This window comes from Protomyctophum bolini (assembly GCF_963924005.1).
Source record: "Protomyctophum bolini genome assembly, chromosome: 17".
Lineage (NCBI taxonomy): Eukaryota > Metazoa > Chordata > Actinopteri > Myctophiformes > Myctophidae > Protomyctophum > Protomyctophum bolini.
Window position 1 is genome coordinate 721779 of NC_137878.1, and position 19552 is coordinate 741330.

Here is a 19552-nt window from a genome sequence, read left to right on the forward strand (position 1 = left end):
ATATACCAGATGTGAGCTACTGAAAACCACAATGCAATCTCAATCACTGAGGGACATTCACTATAGTACCAAACAGAAGCAAGTGATTTGTCACACGTCCACTTATATTATCTCACTTTCTAAACAATGTAGGCTACAACAGTATTAATAAGCAGTTTAGTTTAAAGAACTGTTCAAAAGAGGAAATGTGGTCAACTTTGCAATTAATTTAAAAAAACGGGCTGCATTTAATGCAATACAGGCAATGTTAGACTAAACGATTAGTGCACCAAACAAATACCAGTCATTCATTAAATCAGTGTATCTATAAGGCAGTATAGACAGTTAATATAGATATGAACACTACCTTTGTAGATTTAGTATTTGATCAAAGATTAAACTAAATGTATAGGAATGTGGAAATGACCGTTTTGTTTTGAACCAATGAAATGTTTCTCAAATGTTAGCACAAGCAACAAACCTTCAAGTAGTGCTGATTAAATATTCAGTGATAGCTTAACAATATAGTGATGATTAGGAAAATTATCTTGGTAATGTATACACTTAATATAGCAGTTGGGCTACTTCAGTTGATGGACCGCTGTTCAATAGAGTGATCACAGACAGGTCCACTTGTCAGAGCTGCAAATAGTTTAACTATCAAACAGAATTCTAAACAAGCCTATTGAACTACCATACATTTATTTTTACTCAAGTATATTTTACTATACAATGTATAAAGAAGCTGAACAATAAAGAGAGGTTGGCCTTGCTAGGAGTATATACTGTACTAATGTTAAGAGTATTTCTAAACAGTTTGTGAAATGTGTTTGCTTTGATGATCCTGGTCCAGTACGCAGTCCGGTCCTGGTTCAGTATGTAGAGTGCAGACACCAAGCTGATCGAGTTGAGGCTGCGTTCGGATCCAGATAGTGGATAGCCAGAAACAAATAATTTCAAAAATGAATGTATACGGAATGTAAAAACTATCACTCAGGAATGTGGAAATGGTGTTTAGGTGGATGGATGTTTAACCAAAACAAAAGGTGAATAAACAAAGATGGCTCAAAGGTGTGGCAATACAAATGTCTCAAAAAGCTGTATCCAAGGTTTCAAGGTTTCATATCAGGGTTGCATCAAAAGTTGTATCAAGTTTCATATCAGGGTTGCATCAAGTTGCGTTTCAGGGTTGCATCAAAACTTGTATCAAGTTGCGTTTCAGGGGTTGCTTAAGGGAGCAGAGCAAGATCTCTCAGAGTTGCTCCCAACTCTGAGACTTCTCTGGGCGAGATAGAGAAAAGGTAGAGACAAAAGACAGAGAGGCAGCAGGGAGATAGAAGGGTTTGGGGTGTTGGATTAAGAGAAAAACTGTATCCAAGGTTTCATATCAGGGTTGTATCAGGTTTCATATCAGGGTTGCATCAAAACGTGTATCAAGTTGCGTATAAGGGGTTGCTTAAGGGAGCAGAGCAAGATCTCTCAGAGTTGCTCCCAACTCTGAGACTTCTCTGGGCGAGATAGAGAAAAGGTAGAGACAAAAGACAGAGAGGCAGCAGGGAGATAGAAGGGTTTGGGGTGTTGGATTAAGAGAAAAACAGGATCCACTGGAACCCAGGGTTCACTGCGCAAGGTTTACCTGAAAGAAAGAATATTCATAGTCACATTTATACAAGTATATCAGTAACATAAATGCATAATGTTGCTGTCGGGAAGAAACCTTGTGTTGTTTGCTAAAGCAACTAACTCCACCTCTCATGGAATATATAAAGTTACAACACAAACTTTGCTAGCATAAACAGTTTACAAAATCTCATTGCTTATACATCTTTCTTTGAGATTTACAATAAAAAAATCAGATCTTTTGAAAATCATGAGATTGGAGCAGAATCTTCCCCACAGGATTAATAAGCCTTATGTAGTCAGTTACTGTACTGTATAGAATATGCAATTGCTAATTACATCAACCATAGTATTCAATATTTAAAGTATAATGTGTGTTCCATCGTACAACAGTGGTGTGTGCTGCAAATAGCAGTTCTACAAGCTCAGAATGTGGCCATTTGGTCAAAGGGTCCCTAACCAAAACATCTGCCCCTCCACCATAAACATAAGTATGTTTTTAAGCTATAAAGCTACAAATTCACAAGTCACGTTGTGAGCTTGTCGGTCTGCTATCTTTGCTAATCATACAGGGCTTAAAGGCCTATTCATAGTGTGGATTTTCGGTGGCGAGGTGACCACCGGAGCTGAAATAGCGTGGAGCGGTGGCGAGTAAAAACAGAGAGTAGGGCTGAGGCGGTGGCCGTGGTATGCTCTTCACCGCGGCTCAGTGACGTCATGTTGTAGTTCGGTGGTCACCTCACCACTGAAAGTCCATACTAGGAATAACGCCTAAGTGGTTACTATGTGTCAAAATTGTGTGTGTGTGTGACATCACTTCTTGCACCTATATTCAACTTGAATACAAATATTGTGTAAAAACATCATCAGTGTTGATAACTAATACTTACTCAAGTGTAGGTCAACAGCAACCAGCTAAGTCTGCAGAATGAAAAGGAGAAAATCAGCAATTACTTAATTGTTCAAAAGAATATTTTTCTTTTGTGTTGTTAACCCATTGAGATCTGGCACCAGATTCTACAATATGTCTTCCAAAACCTTATCAGTGGTTCTCAAACCATTTCATGTCAAGGACCCCGAGAATTATCTGTATTTTGCCACAGACCCCATCTGAAAATATGTTGTAGCAGGGACCCCCCCAGAAGCAAAGATTTGAGTTAAAGAAAACAAGCTACAAGCTCGTAGCACAGCACTCAGAGCATGTAGATCTGCCATTTTTCAGGTAAAGTTTATAGTCATGGTTAAAAGCTATAGGGTGTACAAAGAGGCTCTACGCACACCAAAGTCCTTGTGGCGGTGCCGACGCACGGGAGAAAACTGTATAGGAGATCTTGAATGAACAAGAAGGTGGCCGCACACACCAATAGCCAGAGTACCAATATTTATTCGGACAGCAGGTAAGACAAATATCCAACGTTTCGGCGGTTAAGCCTTCATCAGGGAAAAAAAAAAGCTATAGGGTGACAGAGATGTGTCCTCAGGTCTAAATGGGTTAATCATTTCCTGGTAAAGGAGTAAAGTTCAATGCACACTGCTGCATATTTCTAACTAAATGGCTTACATTGTAACAGCCTGCATTGAATCAATCTGCTCCAATTTAAACACTTCACACAGTTTCAACCTATCGTTCAATTGGCCATCACTAACACATTGCTATCCTCTGCGACAAAGTGGGTAGGCAGGAATGGTGTCATCTTATGAGTATTAGTGATGACCACTTAAAGCTAGGTTGACAGTTATTAAAGTAATTTAAGGCAGTGGTTCTCAAAGTGGGGTCTGGGTTGCGGAAACCCCCAGGGTTCCTTGAGGGGGTTCCCAGCAAAATAAAAATGTAAGCACTTCAACAGACTTTGGCCATTTGAAAATGGCAAATGAGCATGCAGGTCTGTTTAAAAAGAAAATTGTGTTCCTGGCACATATTTTCATACTTTTTTTGGGGCCCTTGAAATCAAAAAGTTTGAAAATCACTGACTTTTTTTTATATATATCTTTTATCCCACGATTTTGTAACCCATTTTTCACCCCTGTGTCAATCATCTAATGTGATCCTGGGCTCTACACACCCTCCGCCAACCTGGGGAGAGCAACGGACTTAACTCATGCTTCCTTCATGCTTTAGTGTCCAAGTTGCTCCTTTACACCTGACAGGGGGGAGTTTCCCTGGTTGGACGTAGCGCGTGGAAGGAACACGTTATTCCAACCAGTTCCTTTCCCCTCCATCAGGCGCCCCGGCTGGCCAGGGGGAGGCAGTTTAGAGACCAGGATTACTGCATGTTTTTGTGAGGGTACCTACCCTAGGGGACACGGGGAGAACATGCAAACTCCACACAGAAAGGCCCTTTCGCCAACCCCGCCTCGGGTATGGGCACTGATGACGTGGAGGAGGAAACACGCCGCCAGCACCCACAGCGCCCCGAGCGGGAATCGAACCCAGGACCTTCTAGCTGTGAGGCGACAGCACTACCAACTGTGCCTCCGTGCCCCCACTGACCTTATTACTTAATATCCTAAAATACTAAAACGTCAACCACATTAAATCAGTAAGGCGCTGATTTCACATTTACATTAAATATGGTTTGTATTCAATCCACTGGGAGAAAAAAGTATTGCACCTGTACTACCTGCATGATGCATGTGAATAAAACCTGTAAACCTCAGTAGATTTGTGATATCAGCTGGTAAATAACATAATGGTAATAATAATGGTAAATTGAATGTCACCCATTCACATCCCACATTGTGAGCTTGTAGATATATTTTCAGTGATTGACGATGCATACATCTGGGTTAAATCGTGAGGATTGTACAGTACGCAATGGCATTCCAATACAGTTTAGCGTTCAATGATTCTCAACCTTTTTAACTTCATGGAACCCCCAGTTTGATATGCATTATGCCACAGAGCCCCATTTGATCCAAATTAATCTATATCTCTGGGATCCCAATCTTCACTGTAAAATGCTGTGTCAATGTATCACCCTGTGTGAAGTGTGGAAGAGAATGCAAATCGCACATAGGTCTATTCACCCATACCCGACACTTCACCAAAAGCAGAAAACCATAGACAAAAGGTCTTCCGGCTCGGGGCCATCTGGATCTCGAGGGAAGGCAATATGGAGGCAACGGGAGGCGATATTGGCAAGCTTTCCCCGAGATTCCAGTGATGTTTGGTAGGACATTCATTACCCATTTATCTGCAAATATTAGGCTGATACAGTTAATACTTACTCAGAAGGTAGGGTGGTGTCGTTTGATCTGCAGATTGAAGTAGATAGAGGAAATTATTCAGTTTGTAGTTGCTATACATGCAGAATTAGTATTTATTCATTTCCATTATTTTCTTTTTTAACCCATTGTGGCGGGAACTTTTGGTGTTGGCATTATGTTATGCTTTAGCTATTGAAAAATAGCAGATCTACAAGCTCATAGTGCGCCACCGAGTGGCGCGCTACGAGCTTGTAGGTCTGCTATTATTGAAAAACCACTGACATAGAAACATTTTTCAGAAAACTGTCAGGATGTAGAAGACATTTTTTGAATCTGATGTCAGGTCAAAATTGGTTAATAATAATTTGAAGATCTTCAAAAACCGTAGGTTAGGTTTTAGAAGGCATTTTTAATTCAACAGTATAGAATACACTGTCTGATAACAAATAAAAGGCTAAACTTAAATGACCAAATCAGCAACATTTTCTGTGTGTTGCAAGCTTGTAGATCTGCTATTTTTACAATACTAATAATAACATTAGGCAGCATGGGGGCCACAGCGTTCTACAGGGAGGGAGGAATAATGTGATGTTGGGTCACCAATTCACGTTTTCACAATCTCCACCTGCTGCATATTTGAAACACCTCATCAACACTCAAGTGACGTTAGATTTGTCTGTGAGCAGACAGTGGTAACAGTGCATCCCATGGAGAGTAGATTGACATTCAAGGGACCCTAAGGTACCGACCTCCCAAGTACAGAACAGGTAACCGAACTGGAAAATAAACTACACAACATGCCCATTTATCTATACTTACTCAGATGTAGGCAGGATAGTAATTTCATCTGCAAAATGAAGGAGATCAAAATAAGCAATTAATCAGTTGTTTATTTCCAATATAAAAAACACTGTTGCAAGTAAAAAGTCTATATTGCTACAGTACCAAAGTAAAAAGTACTCAATTGTTTAAAATTAGCCAATCTACAAGCTCACAACTCACCGTGATGCAAAGGAGGGGGGGGGGGGGGGGAGAGAGAGAGACAGAGTTTAGATAAAACCATGACATACAAGGTGCTATGACAAATGTACAAGATGTCATGGTCCCCAAATTGACACTAATTGACCCCCAGTTGAAAAGATACAGGGACCCTGGACCATAAGAACACGTTTAATTTCAAGGACCCCCAGTTTGACATGCATTAAGTATTAACTACATTTAATGTCATTTCTATCTCTGGGACCCCCAATTCATATAAAAGGATTGTAAGACTTTACAGACCCATAAGGGTCCATTTGGTTCCTAACTATCATTTAGCTGGGGACCCCCTTCAACTCAAGGACCTCTAGGGCAGTGATACTCAACCTCAGGCCCGCGGGCCACATCAGGCCCGCGGGACCATTATGACTGGCCCACCAATGAAAATCTAAAAAAAAGAAAAGATAATCTGGAAAATGAAATAAAAATAAATAAATCTGAATTTAGTTATCTTTAATTACATTATTATAAGTAATACTATTAGAGTTGTAATATTACTCGAACGAAATAGACAGAATTCTATTTTATTTGAATGATGAAACCCAGCTGCCATTAATAGTTCTTCACTTATAGCTATCTATTTTCAGGTAGATTGTTTTATTTTACTCAGTCAGCCATATCACTACTCATTTTTTTTTCATGAAAAAGGTCATAGCTGGGTAATCTATTTTCAGGCAAATTGTGTTTATTGTATTTTATTTTACTCAGCCAAAATTTATTTTCTGTTAACCAACTTGCTGGCTGGCAGGCAGGCAGACAGCTACTCATAGACAGGCAGACAGACAGCTACTCATGGATAATTGGACAGGCAGGCAGGCAGACAGCTACTCATAGACAGGCAGACAGACAGCTACTCATGGACAATTGGACAGGCAGGAAGGCAGACAGCTACTCATGGACAATTGGACAGGCAGGAAGGCAGACAGCTACTCATAGACAGACAGACAGACAGCTACTCATGGACAATTGGGCAGGCAGGCAGACAGCTACTCATAGACAGACAGACAGCTACTCATGGACAATTGGACAGGCAGGAAGGCAGACAGCTACTCATAGACAGGCAGACAGACAGCTACTCATTAACAATTAGGCAGGCAGGCAGGCAGACAGCTACTCATAGACAGGCAGACAGACAGCTACTCATGGACAATTAGGCAGGCAGGCAGACAGCTACTCAGACAGGCAGACAGACAGCTACTCATGGAGAATTGGACAGGCAGGCAGGCAGACAGCTACTCATAGACAGGCAGACAGACAGCTACTCATGGAGAATTGGACAGGCAGACAGCTACTCATAGACAGGCAGACAGACAGCTACTCATGGACAATTGGACAGGCAGGAAGGCAGACAGCTACTCATAGACAGACAGACAGCTACTCATGGACAATTGGGCAGGCAGGCAGGCATACAGCTACTCATAGACAGACAGACAGCTACTCATGGACAATTGGACAGGCAGGAAGGCAGACAGCTACTCATAGACAGGCAGACAGACAGCTACTCATGGACAATTAGGCAGGCAGGCAGACAGCTACTCAGACAGGCAGACAGACAGCTACTCATGGACAATTGGACAGGCAGGCAGACAGCTACTCATAGACAGGCAGGCAGACAGCTACTCATAGACAGGCAGACAGTAAGACAGCTACTCATTGACAGACAGACAAATAACTACTCATGGACAGACAGACAGGCAGGCAGGCAGGCAAAGAGATACTCATGTTATGTTATTATAACAGCTACTTATGTTATGTGCAATAATTTGTGCAGTTATGGAAACAGCTCTTTGTGTTTATGCAAGAAAATGTAACACATTTATTTATTTACATATTGTGTGCATGCACAATGTACTTTGATACATTTTGCGAAAATAAAGCAATTGAAAGAGAGAAGTTATCAAGTATCATTAATGTCGTAATTTTATCTACTGGCCCCTGGCCCCTTGCCATTTTTGTAATGTGGCCCACAGGTAAATCTATTTGAGTATCCCTGCTCTAGGGGTCCACGGACCCCACTTTGGGAACCACTGCTATAGCTTTTCTGTGCACATGTGTCACGTGACATCACATCATTAATGACTGTCGTACTGGGAGGAAAAAAAACACTGCTAGCAAAAGGCTACTGTGTTAGCTATTAGTTAATGACATGAAAACTACTTCACAGATTAAAACCCGTTTAATACAATTAATTTATAGACATGTATGACTCAACGTCATAACAGTCAGCAACACGCAGTGTTTGTGTGTTCCTCTTATGACGGCGGGGAGCTAATTAGCCTGGTAGCTAATTGTTAGCAAAATAAACTCAAAATAAATAGCATGACAAATGAGAGCAAAAACGGACCTAAAACAACGGGACAAAGACAAGTAATGGTTTCGGGTCTGTTGTTTAACAAAGTAATGAACTGGGACAAACGCAATGTGTTCATTTAGGTGTTAAATTAATATAATATGTACTGTACACAACAGAGCTGGGACGTTACTTACCAGTGGCAGTTTTCCAAACAGGAAGTGGTGTGGTGTTGCAGTAAAAGCGGTCCGCATGTGCTTGCAAAACGTTCCGTCTCTGACATTTGCATGAAGACATGACAAATTGACTTATTGTTATTATTTGATAACCCAGCACTTACTACTGTAGGCTACTGTAGGCTACTACTACTACTAATAATAATAATAATTATTATTATTATTATAATTATAATTATAATTTACATTAAGGTCCTTTATTTTCAATTCATATCAGAACATTTGTACAAATATACAATTATATGAAAAAAATCACACTTGTGCGCCGATTTTTGGGGGTAGTCCGTCCCTTGTGTCATTGGACAGTAAAATAAGCAATATGTTCTCATGAGTCTGAAACTAAAACTGACTGATGGCAGATTAAAAGATAATTCATTATGATAGTGGAATTATCATTACTTGTCAAATGTTCGTCTTGAACCATTGGCCCCCCACATAAGCCCTTATTGCCCCCCCCCCCCCCCCACACAAGCCCTAATTGGCCCCCACACAAGCTTGTATTGGCCCCCCACATCACATGCCCCCTTAGTTATGTGGCCAAAAAAAAAGAAAAACCCCACCCCCATCTGCACGTGCCTGTGACACAGAGACTCACGCACGCACGCACGCACGCACGCACTTACGCACACACACACACACACACACACACACACACACACACACACAATGCCACGCCAGACTTTCCGGTCCATGCCCAGTTCCTGCTTACTCATGCATGTGTCCCTAGCGATGACATCAGGCCAGGGAACGAGTTTTCTGCTGCTTTGAGGCAGGATTCCAGAGAAGAAGGGAATATATAACGTCATTGTCAGCTATTATAGGCTGTTAGCTGATAATAGCCGGCTATATTACAGTTGATGAAAGATGAAAAAATCACACTTAGTGAGAGGCGCTCTTCATACATGTATCATGTATCATCATACATCATCACATTCCGTGCCAAGCCCATTATCACAAATTTTGCGGTACACATTCCCTACTCAGCCAATCAAATAATCGCTATGGGGTACACACAAACACACTAACCTGGGCATAGGAGGGGCTATCGTCCCTCAAAATGGGAAGAAATGTGGAGGCCTACAGTGTGGAAAAATTGGCTTTTTTAGCAGGGCCAGTTTCAAATAGCAGCCCACTGTAACTGCTCTAAGTGCTATTTGAGAGCGGTTATGAAGGAGTCTATTTCTTTATTGGTACAGTATTCCACAAAAATGTAATGGCTTAATTGCTTAAGCCCCGCCCCTCTGTATTCCTATTGGCTGACTTTACACAGCTATAACTTTTGTTTGCAGCATGCTACAGTCTTGAAACTTGCTCCATGGACTTAGACCACCAATAGGAGCATGCTGCAATTGGTTAATTACTTAAGCCCAGCCCTCTGTCTTCCTATTGGCTGGCCTTTACACAGCTATATCTTTTGTTTGCAGCATGCTACAGTCTTGAAACTTGCTCCATGGACTTAGACCACCAATAGGAGCACGCTGTCATTGCTTAATTGCTTAAGCCCCGCCCCTCTGTCTTCCTATTGGCTAGCCTTTACACAGCTCTAACTTTCATTCACAACATGCTACAGCCTTAAACTTTGGTACATGGACGTAGACCATCAAGAGGAACAAGCTTTAATGGCTTAATTGCTTAAGCCCCGCCCCTCTGTCTTCCTATTGGCTGGCCTTTACACAGCTATATATTTTGTTTCTAGCATGCTACAGTCTTGAAACTTGTTCCATGGACTTAGACCACCAATAGGAGCACGCTGTAATTGCTTAAGCCCCACCCCTCTGTCTTCCTATTGGCTGGCATTTACACAGCTATAACTTAAAAAAGAAAACTTAAAAATAAAAAACTCAAACTTTTTTTTAACTTAAAAAGAAAAACTTTTTTTTAAGATTTTTTTTTTTTTTTTACATTTAAATAATAAAAACACTTCTAAAAAAATCAAAGAAAAATCAATAATCATTGTGTTTATGCTTTTAAAGATAGTCCTATATGCTATTTGTATTTGACCCTTTTTTAAATGTAAAAGTATGCTATTTAATACAATTTCTGCTCATTCATGCTTTCATATCCATTGATGTATTTTTTCTTTTTACCTTTTCCTAATTAATCAAGAATACATTGTAAAGCATTATTCATACATTACAAATCATTAGTAGACAGTAATACTTTACTTACTTTATTCTGCCACTTTTTGGGCATCATACTACTTCCACATACTTTATTCCGCTTTATGCAGTTATTTATGCTTACTATATAAAACTATAGTTTTTCCAAATGTTCATACTTTTTAAAACTTTTACTTCAGCTTTAATACATTTTCTACTTTTGTTTACAATATGCTACAGTCCCGAAATTTTGATTATGGATTTAGACCACCAATGGGAACACTATTACTCCGGTCCCCGAGTTTCAAACTTGACACGGCAAAAACTTTATACATTGCAATTTATGCGAGCCCACGCAGTTTCTACAGGAACTGCCTTTCTAGTTTAACTACTTATTATACGAGTCAACATACACATGGAACAATTATACGAGTCAACATACACCTGGAACAACATACTCTGAGTCTTGTCTATTGCAAAACATGGCAAACAAATTAATGTGGGGAGACAAAATTCTAACTTTGTCACAGCAATGCAGCCACATACCAACAGCTCTTGAAGGGGATGATGCTCTGCTGGTGTCCATGAGGTGCGACAAGGCCTGATGTGAGATCCTCACAATGATCCCCACAGTGGTGCACATCTGCTTGTACTGCAAGATGAAGTCAACATTGAACTAATCATATGTGATGTTTGGACTTTGGACTACATCAACCCTGGCAGCATTCCCATTATAGGGTGAAAACTATGCGATCTAAGCTCACAACACATTGGGCCTGATTCTTCAACGCGTTTACGCTGATATAATGACGTGAAGCTAGCGGAAAGGCATTTACGTGGATTTCCCACATTAATTTGGAATTCATGGAAATGGCCGTGAACTTGACGCTCACGTAGGTTGGTCGGAAACTCCGTAAAATCCCACGGGACCTCTTTACGTGGCGGACGAATTTACGGATATATTCAGAAGGCTTTAGTCTTAATGCTGAATCAATAAATAGTTCCCAAATCGCAGATAAAATATGTAGGCATGTGTCCCGACCCTAACATTGTTCAGCACATAAAAAAAATGATATATAAAAGCCGAGTGCACTTGCACTTGTATGCCTATGCATGCATTCTAGAGGCAAGTCCCATAAGGAAACTGCCCCTGCAAGCGACACCTTTTTATTTATTTATTAGGATATTTCTATAGCATGCGCGATTGCGCTGCTCACTAGGCTACTCGCAGTGCGTTGTGAGCTTGTAGATCGGCTCCCGTGGACTCGCGCTGCATGTTACAATTATAATAAGAAGTTAAGAACATAGGCCTACACTTATTTGCATTCTGCACTGTACGAATCCAACGTTGTTTAGTGAGTCAGTTCTCTGACTGTCGGTGTGTGTGTGTGTGTGTGTGTGTGTGTGTGTGTGTGTGGGGCGGACAGCAGCATGCGGCCGCTGAACCGAGTCCAATCTGGGTGAAATTTACATTGGAAAATTAATATAACAGCGCGGTGAGCCCGGCAAGGACAGAACACGGCCCGGCCCGACTGTTATATGGTCTATCTATGGCATTCTATGGTTCACAGACATGCCGGTCTGACAGACAGACAGAGAGCAGTCACGACGAGGGCTATAAATCCACATTATGGCATCAGCGCGTGCAATTTGGCCAGTCAGTTTTAAGCCAGCTCACCTTAATTAATTATAATATTAATTAATTAATTATAATATGGGCAACGTAAGGGGCACGGTGGCACAGTTGGTAGTGCTGTCGCCTCACAGCTAGAAGGTCCTGGGTTCGATTCCCACTGGGGACACTGTGGGCACTGGCGGCGTGTTCCCTCCTCCGTGTCATCAGTGCCCATACCCGAGGTGGGGGTTGGTGATAGGGCCTTTCTGTGTGGAGTTTGCATGTTCTCCCCGTGTCCCCTAGGGTAGATACCCTCACAAAAACATGCCGTAATCCTGGTCTCTAAAACTACCTCCCCCCGGCCAGCCGGGGCGCCTGATGGAGGGGAAAGGAACTGGTCGGAATAACGTGTACCTTCCACGCGCTACGTCCGGCCGGGGAAATTCCCCTCTGTCAGGTGAAAAGAAGCAGCTTGGACTCCTCATGCATAGAAGGAGGCATGAGGTCAGTCCGCTGCCCCCCCAGGTTGGCAGAGGAAGTGTAGCGCCCAGGATTACATTAGATAATTGGCACTGGGTGAAAAAGAAAACTGGGTTACAAAATTGTGGGATAAAAATTATATTAAAAAAAAAATAATAATATGGGCAACGTTGTAGCTGTGTTGGCTATGCTGTAGGCTAGGCCTACTACATTGATCTCATCATGAGATGAATCAAGTTTGCCGTGTCCCGCGAATCATTTTAATATGACGACATCATGAAATGAATTTACATCTGATACATCGGATATCTATTTTACTTCTGCAGGCGAGTGTTCTTTCTTTTTTTATAACCCTGCAGTGCATTCATCAGTAAGGGCTTATCATTGCCGAGTTGTAATATAGCATTTGGTCGTGTGGTGAACAGTAGGCTACAAATTAACTTATTTCTCATTATGTGAAAGTAACTGTAACATATCAGTTAACTCTGACATTTAAGGATCGAGTGAAGCAATGCGTGCCAAGTTGGCAAGTTTCGTTTATAATTATATACATATAACTCGCGCTGTTTGCTTGAAGATCTGTCAGTGCAGAGAACCTCCTGTCAAAATTAACTACTCTACAAGCTCATCGCGCTGTTGTATAGAATTTAAAGTTTGGGAATCCTCTGTGCCGGCTATGATGACGTATTTCGAGATTTCCTGTTGCCTTATATGGTGTAGAATGGGCGTGGATGTTCCAACTAACCAGGCGACACCAGGCGAATCGCTTGGGGAAAATGCGGAAAGGATACACTCAGCGATCCGCATGAATGAAGTGATTACACCAGCTTCTCTGAATAACACGTCATCTCAACGTAGCTTGATCGGACGGATAAATACGATATCTGTTTCCGCCACAGTGTAACGGTGGCGTATTTCTTTTTAATGAATCAGGCCCATTTAGTGTAAGCTTGTATACGTTTGCCCAGTATAACAAATCTCCATGCTGAAAATAACTGTAGCTGAGTAGTATACAGCTATGGAATGTAAGTGGTGATGCTTACAAAGTTACATGTCTGGACAGTGTTGGTTATCATGGTTACGTGAAGTGAAACTTTTACTCAAATAGATACTAATGAAAATGTGTTGAAATTAGCTGGTAATTCAATCATAAATACCGGTACTTAAAATGGGCCTTCCAAGAGCATCAGGGGTGATGTTCACTTTATGCTCATCGGTCGAGACATCTGCCCGCATGTCTGCCTGCACTGCAAGACAAGGTCAAGATAAAATGTATCCTTCTGCGTTATTTGGACTACAATATGAACCCTGCCAGCAGTATGAGATATACAAACTCACAACAATACCATTCAGTGCATTCTTGTAGATTTGTGTTGCAATGCAGAACATATAGCGGCTCTTGTATACAGCTATGGGATGCATATGGTTAGGCGTATGTCTGGTCAGTGACAGTTATCAATGTTACTTGAAGTGAAACTTTGTTCAAAGATCTTAAAATAAATATATTGAAATTAGCTGGAAAATTAACACAAAAATACCTGAAATGGCCCTTCCGAATGCATCAAAGGTGATGTCTCCATCACACACTTTCCTCAGCTTCTCCTGTGCCAACTGGTTAAGCCTCTCGTTGTGGTGATGAATGATGCTGCTCATTAGGAAGATGTGATGTGACTTGATGGGGATAAACTGTTCATAAAGTAATTGTTCTTTCTCATTTCAGAAAACAATTGCTCTGCTTTCTGGGAGTTGAGCCTCCCACATAGCTCAGGCACAAGTCCAATAACTCTAAGAACATCAGCCTCATCTTTTGTGTTATACTGATGAAACGTGTCATACAATGCATGAGAGACAGCGAGATTAATTCGTGGCGGTGACGACTCGCCACGACGTATTTTTTTACGCCATGACGTATTCTTCATTATCCGCCGTGGCGAGTACAGAATCCGCCATTGTTTATTTTTTTTTTGCGTGCCGTGGTGCAGGTTTTATTGTCCTAGTAATACTATTCTCGGAATTATTTCATCCTCTTGTAGCGTAACGGTTAGCGCTCTCGCCCCTATAGTCAAGGCACTGTGCCGGGCCAGGTTCGATTCAGGCAAAAAACAAACTTTTTTTTTTTAAAGTTATTTTTTTACCCGTACATACAGTGTGTGTGCGTGCGTGCGTATACAGTGTGCGTGCGTGTATGCGTGCGTGCGTATACAGTGTGTGTGTGTGTGTGTGTGCGTGCGTGCTTCATCGTATTTATTATTATTATTATTATTATTATTAATATGCAGGTAATAATAATAAATACGATGAAGCACGCACGCACGCATATACAGTGTGTGTGCGTGCGTGCGTATACAGTGTGCGTGCGTGTATGCGTGCGTATACAGTGTGTGTGTGTGTGCGTGCGTGCGTGCGTGCTTCATCGTATTTATTATTATTACCTGCATATTAATAATAATAATAATAATAATAAATACGATGAAGCACGCACGCACGCATATACAGTGTGTGTGCGTGCGTGCGTATACAGTGTGCGTGCGTGTATGCGTGCGTATACAGTGTGTGCGTGCGTGCGTGCGTGCTTCATCGTATTTATTATTATTACCTGCATATTAATAATAATAATAATAATAATAAATACGATGAAGCACGCACGCACACACACTGTATACGCACGCACGCATACACGCACGCACACTGTATACGCACGCACGCACACACACTGTATGTACGGGTAAAAAAATAACTTTAAAAAAAAAAAGTTTGTTTTTTGCCTGAATCGAACCTGGCCCGGCACAGTGCCTTGACTATAGGGGCGAGAGCGCTAACCGTTACGCTACAAGAGGATGAAATAATTCCGAGAATAGTATTACTAGGACAATAAAACCTGCACCACGGCACGCAAAAAAAAAATAAACAATGGCGGATTCTGTACTCGCCACGGCGGATAATGAAGAATACGTCATGGCGTAAAAAAAATAGGTCGTGGCGAGTCGTCGCCATGGCGGATTCTGTACTCGCCACGGCGGATTTTGTTCTGCCATGGCGGATAATGAAGAATACGTCATGGCGTAAAAAAATACGTCGTGGCGAGCCGTCACCGCCACGAATTGATCTCGCTCCACCTGCAATGCATAGTGCTCTGCAGAACCAGTGGCAGCGTGGCCATTAACATCTGGGGGGACCTTTTCTAACCTCAACCATGGCAAAGTGACTTTCAGTTGCCCTTTCTTTGCATATGCAATATGTTCTTGTGTTGGTGCAGCCAGCCTTCCTTCGTGTGGACTGAAGGGCAGTGTTCTGTTTGACTCCGCTTCCCGCAAGTTTGTATGGCTTACTAACCCCCGTGCAAAGTCATACACCACCACATTTGGAAAATGCTGGAACGAGAGCAACATATCAGCATAGTCACGTGGGCTTTCAGCTCTCAAGTTGAACTTCACAGCATTCACGATGCCACAAGGACACATGATCACTGCCCAGCCACCTTGAAATGGAAATACATACAATTAGTCTGACCACTAACATAGGAGTCTTCAGATAGCTACCATTAACATAGGAGTCTTCAGACAGGTATAATTAGACATATCCGTTAAAGAAACTAAATTGGACACTTACCCGATGCCCCCCACACCTTTTCGAACACCTTGTCATATGTGCTCCTAATTGTTTTCATCGCCTCCCTCAAGCGTAGAATCAGATCCATTTTGGAGCCTTTAGAGTCTATCCGACACCCTTTGACCAGATTCCGCAAAGCCTCAACCTGTGTAATCAAATACAACACCACCATGAACATGTAGAAAAGTGTCTGACAGTACCACACTTCCATGCTTTTTGCCACAGCCACATGTGGAACCATTTAAATAGTAGTAGAACAGAGTGCTCTTGAACTGTGAATTATCCATTGACAATTAGCATTTAATTCACATTTGAATTCACCTTTAAGTTCATCAGCTCAGTTGTGAGACGTTCTTCTGTGACATCGACTTCTGGCTGTTCTACAGAAGACTTTGGTGTGCCTTTCCGGTACTCCGTGTTGAGAACACGTTTGCTGGATCTGGTATGAGGTCCAATCCATGGCGCCCACTTGTGAAATGAATGGGACACTTTGCAAGGATTGCCACGGTTACCTTCATAGCGGAAATAAATCTTAAATATCAATGAATTCAATACATTTAGACCTGCAATTATCATTTTGTAACAGAAAATCACCAACGTTTATTACAGCTGAATTTACAAATGTGGCTTTATCCATTCTGTAATATTTGACTTAGTTTAAACTGAAATGTTGAGTACAAATTTAAATAGGCAATATATTTTTTTCCATTTAGGCCATTCAAACTTGATATTGGACCAGAACTGATGATCATTAAGTGAGTGTTCTTTTTCTAGATACATGTACGCTACAGGTAAGGTTAAGGTTACTTTATTTCTGTCTCCCGGGGGAGAAATTTGTCTTGGACCCCAGGGGCCTGCTCGCAGCATACAGTTACAATATATGCAATACAAGACAATAAGGGTACACAGTGACTTGTAGGCACAGTATACATAGGCCAAGACAAGGTGAAAATTTGTACAGGATACTCCCTTTACATGAACATTAATATGTATAACTTACTTTTCAGAAACCCTCTGCAGACAATTTCTTGGTCAACTGATTGCCAGCATTCGTCGATATCGACATGCCCGTCAAACTCTGGTGGGGGGGCCTCAATTTCACTCACTGCAAGACATTTTGCTCAAAATCAGTATTTGGTGACATTTGACTGTTAAAAGAAAGACAGAACAGTAATTACCTGGCATAGAAAACACTCCTTTCTTGTGCAAGTCCATTATGACTACAGGTGGATGGACGCCACAGTGGACACATGAGAAGTTATAATCATGGGCTGTCATTGCCTCGAAGTGAAGATACCCATGGAGAATTGAGTCATGGTTTGGATATGCTTCATGGTTTGTCCGTTCCAGGATCTCCAAGGCCCGTCCCACTGCAGTGTGGTTCTGAAATAGAATTTGAAATGAGGTCACAATGCTAGACAAAATCTTTCTTACTTAGAAACGGTTTTCTGAAAACCTAAAAAAAAAACACCACTTCAGGTAGCTCCTGGCATGAAAGAAATAATGTATAGGTTAAACCAGGTCTAAATGGGTTAAATTAATATCCACTTTATTCTTATTAAAACTGTAATTGGACAAAAATAGCCAATCCACAAGCTTATATTACCATAAACATGCTGTGAGCTTGTAGATAGTAATTTCTGGCAAATGTTCACCACAATTTGGATGCTGCATTAAAGCACCAGTCTGGATGCTGCATTAAAGCATACAGGAGTGTCAATTACCTGGACAGACTGTCTCAAGAAAAGGCAAAGATGGAGTGACAAGATGGTGTGGTCATCAAAGTTGTGCAGCCCCTCTGTCCACTCTTGATAGCGATAGAATTGTCCACAAACCCCACATCTTTTGCAGTATGTGGACACATCTGGGAAAATACATGTAGATTAGTGATGGGATTGGTACATAGTGATGGGATTGTTAGACAGCCGTGTGTAAGATCGTGTCTGAGTGTGATATAATAAGTAATCCTGGCCTCTAAACTGCCCCCCCCTCAGCCGGGGTGCCTGATAGAGGGGAAAGGAACTGGTTGGAATAGCGTGTTCCTTCCATGTGCTACATCTAACCATGCATACTGTAGAAGCAAGCATGAGGTCAGTCCAGTGCCCCCCCCCCCCCCCCGGTTGGCAGAGTGTGTGTAGAGCCCAGGACCACATAATGAATAGGGAACAACCTTTAAGTACTCAAACTAAAAATACCTTTTAGTATGCCAGAAAATGTCACGATGTTGGCTTTGCGTGTGATCAACATGGGCTCTGAAAGGGGATTTCTTCCTGTGCACACAGTGCAAAAGTTCTCAAATGGTATGAGGCGTTTTGGCTGGATCACTACATGCTCAGAACACACATCTTTGGTCAGAGTCTGTACTTTCAATGGTGAACACACTTCCTTTGGCAGAACAGATGGCATTTTTTTGTTGTTTAAAAGGTATGCTATCAGAGAGGTCAAAGCAGCTCCCTCAGGTGGGTACAGATTGTCATCGGCACTGTGACCTTGAGGATCAGATTGGGTGAATGTCTCAAACACGTCACTGTCTGTACTTCGGACCTTTAGGAATAGTTCAGGTCGGGTCTGGTCAAGTGCCATTTAGCTATGGACTTGTGAGCACATGTCTTTTGGGGGCACTGGCACTTCCAAGTATTTCACTTTATGTCATAACATACAGGCACTCTCCCTAACCTCGAATAATATGACGTGCATGATTCCAGTACCGATACATAGACTCTGGATCCTCCACTGCAAAATGTGACCCCTCTACTGAGCGGGCTGTTTTCAGACTCTGCTTTCTCCTTTCGGAGAAGACACATTTTCTTGGTGTTTTCGGAGATCCACTTCTTTCCAACCATGTCTGACAGAACTTCTTCCTTCAGTGTGATGTCTGGTTTACATGAAGTTGCACAGTAGGTTAAATACCTGACATGGACACACTGAAACCCTAATAAGCCACTTCTTCTGGTGAATTCTTTTTTTTTTTTCACTTTTTTGTTTATTCAAGATCCAGGGTATACAGTAAATCAAAAGACATATGTGACACACCCATATGAAACATATAAAATATAACAAAATATTGTGAGTCCATACACGAAATATTATGGTAGCATAAATAAAAATAAGAAAATAAAATAAAAAGTTGCATAGTCCTATGCTAACATGGAAGCGACACTAATACAAACCACATAACCTGAATCAAGTTTTAAAACAAAAACAAGACAAGACAAGACAAGACAAGACAAGACAACATGGCATGGTCATTGGTCACCCAAAACATAATCGACGTGGTAGTGCATCCACACATGGCTCCTAATAATAATATACTGAACAACCCAGCTGCGTCGGGAATCTAAGCATGCTCAAATCCAGGATTAATCTCCTTCAATCTGGA

The 19552-nt window shown here is 41.5% G+C and overlaps 1 long non-coding RNA gene across 2 annotated transcripts; it reads right to left on the reverse strand.

Moving 5' to 3' along the window:
• Positions 1-203: 203 nt before the first annotated feature.
• On the reverse strand, positions 204-8344 carry LOC308332130. 2 transcript variants are annotated; one of them, XR_013965672.1, is made up of 3 exons: positions 8332-8344; positions 2490-2514; positions 204-1615 (listed from the first exon to the last, which is right to left on the reverse strand). It is a non-coding gene; the product is annotated as an uncharacterized lncRNA (long non-coding RNA). The 2 variants fall into 2 exon arrangements; XR_013965673.1 differs by lacking the exon at positions 8332-8344 and adding an exon at positions 4828-4850 and having other exon boundaries at positions 2490-2520.
• Positions 8345-19552: the final 11208 nt, after the last annotated feature.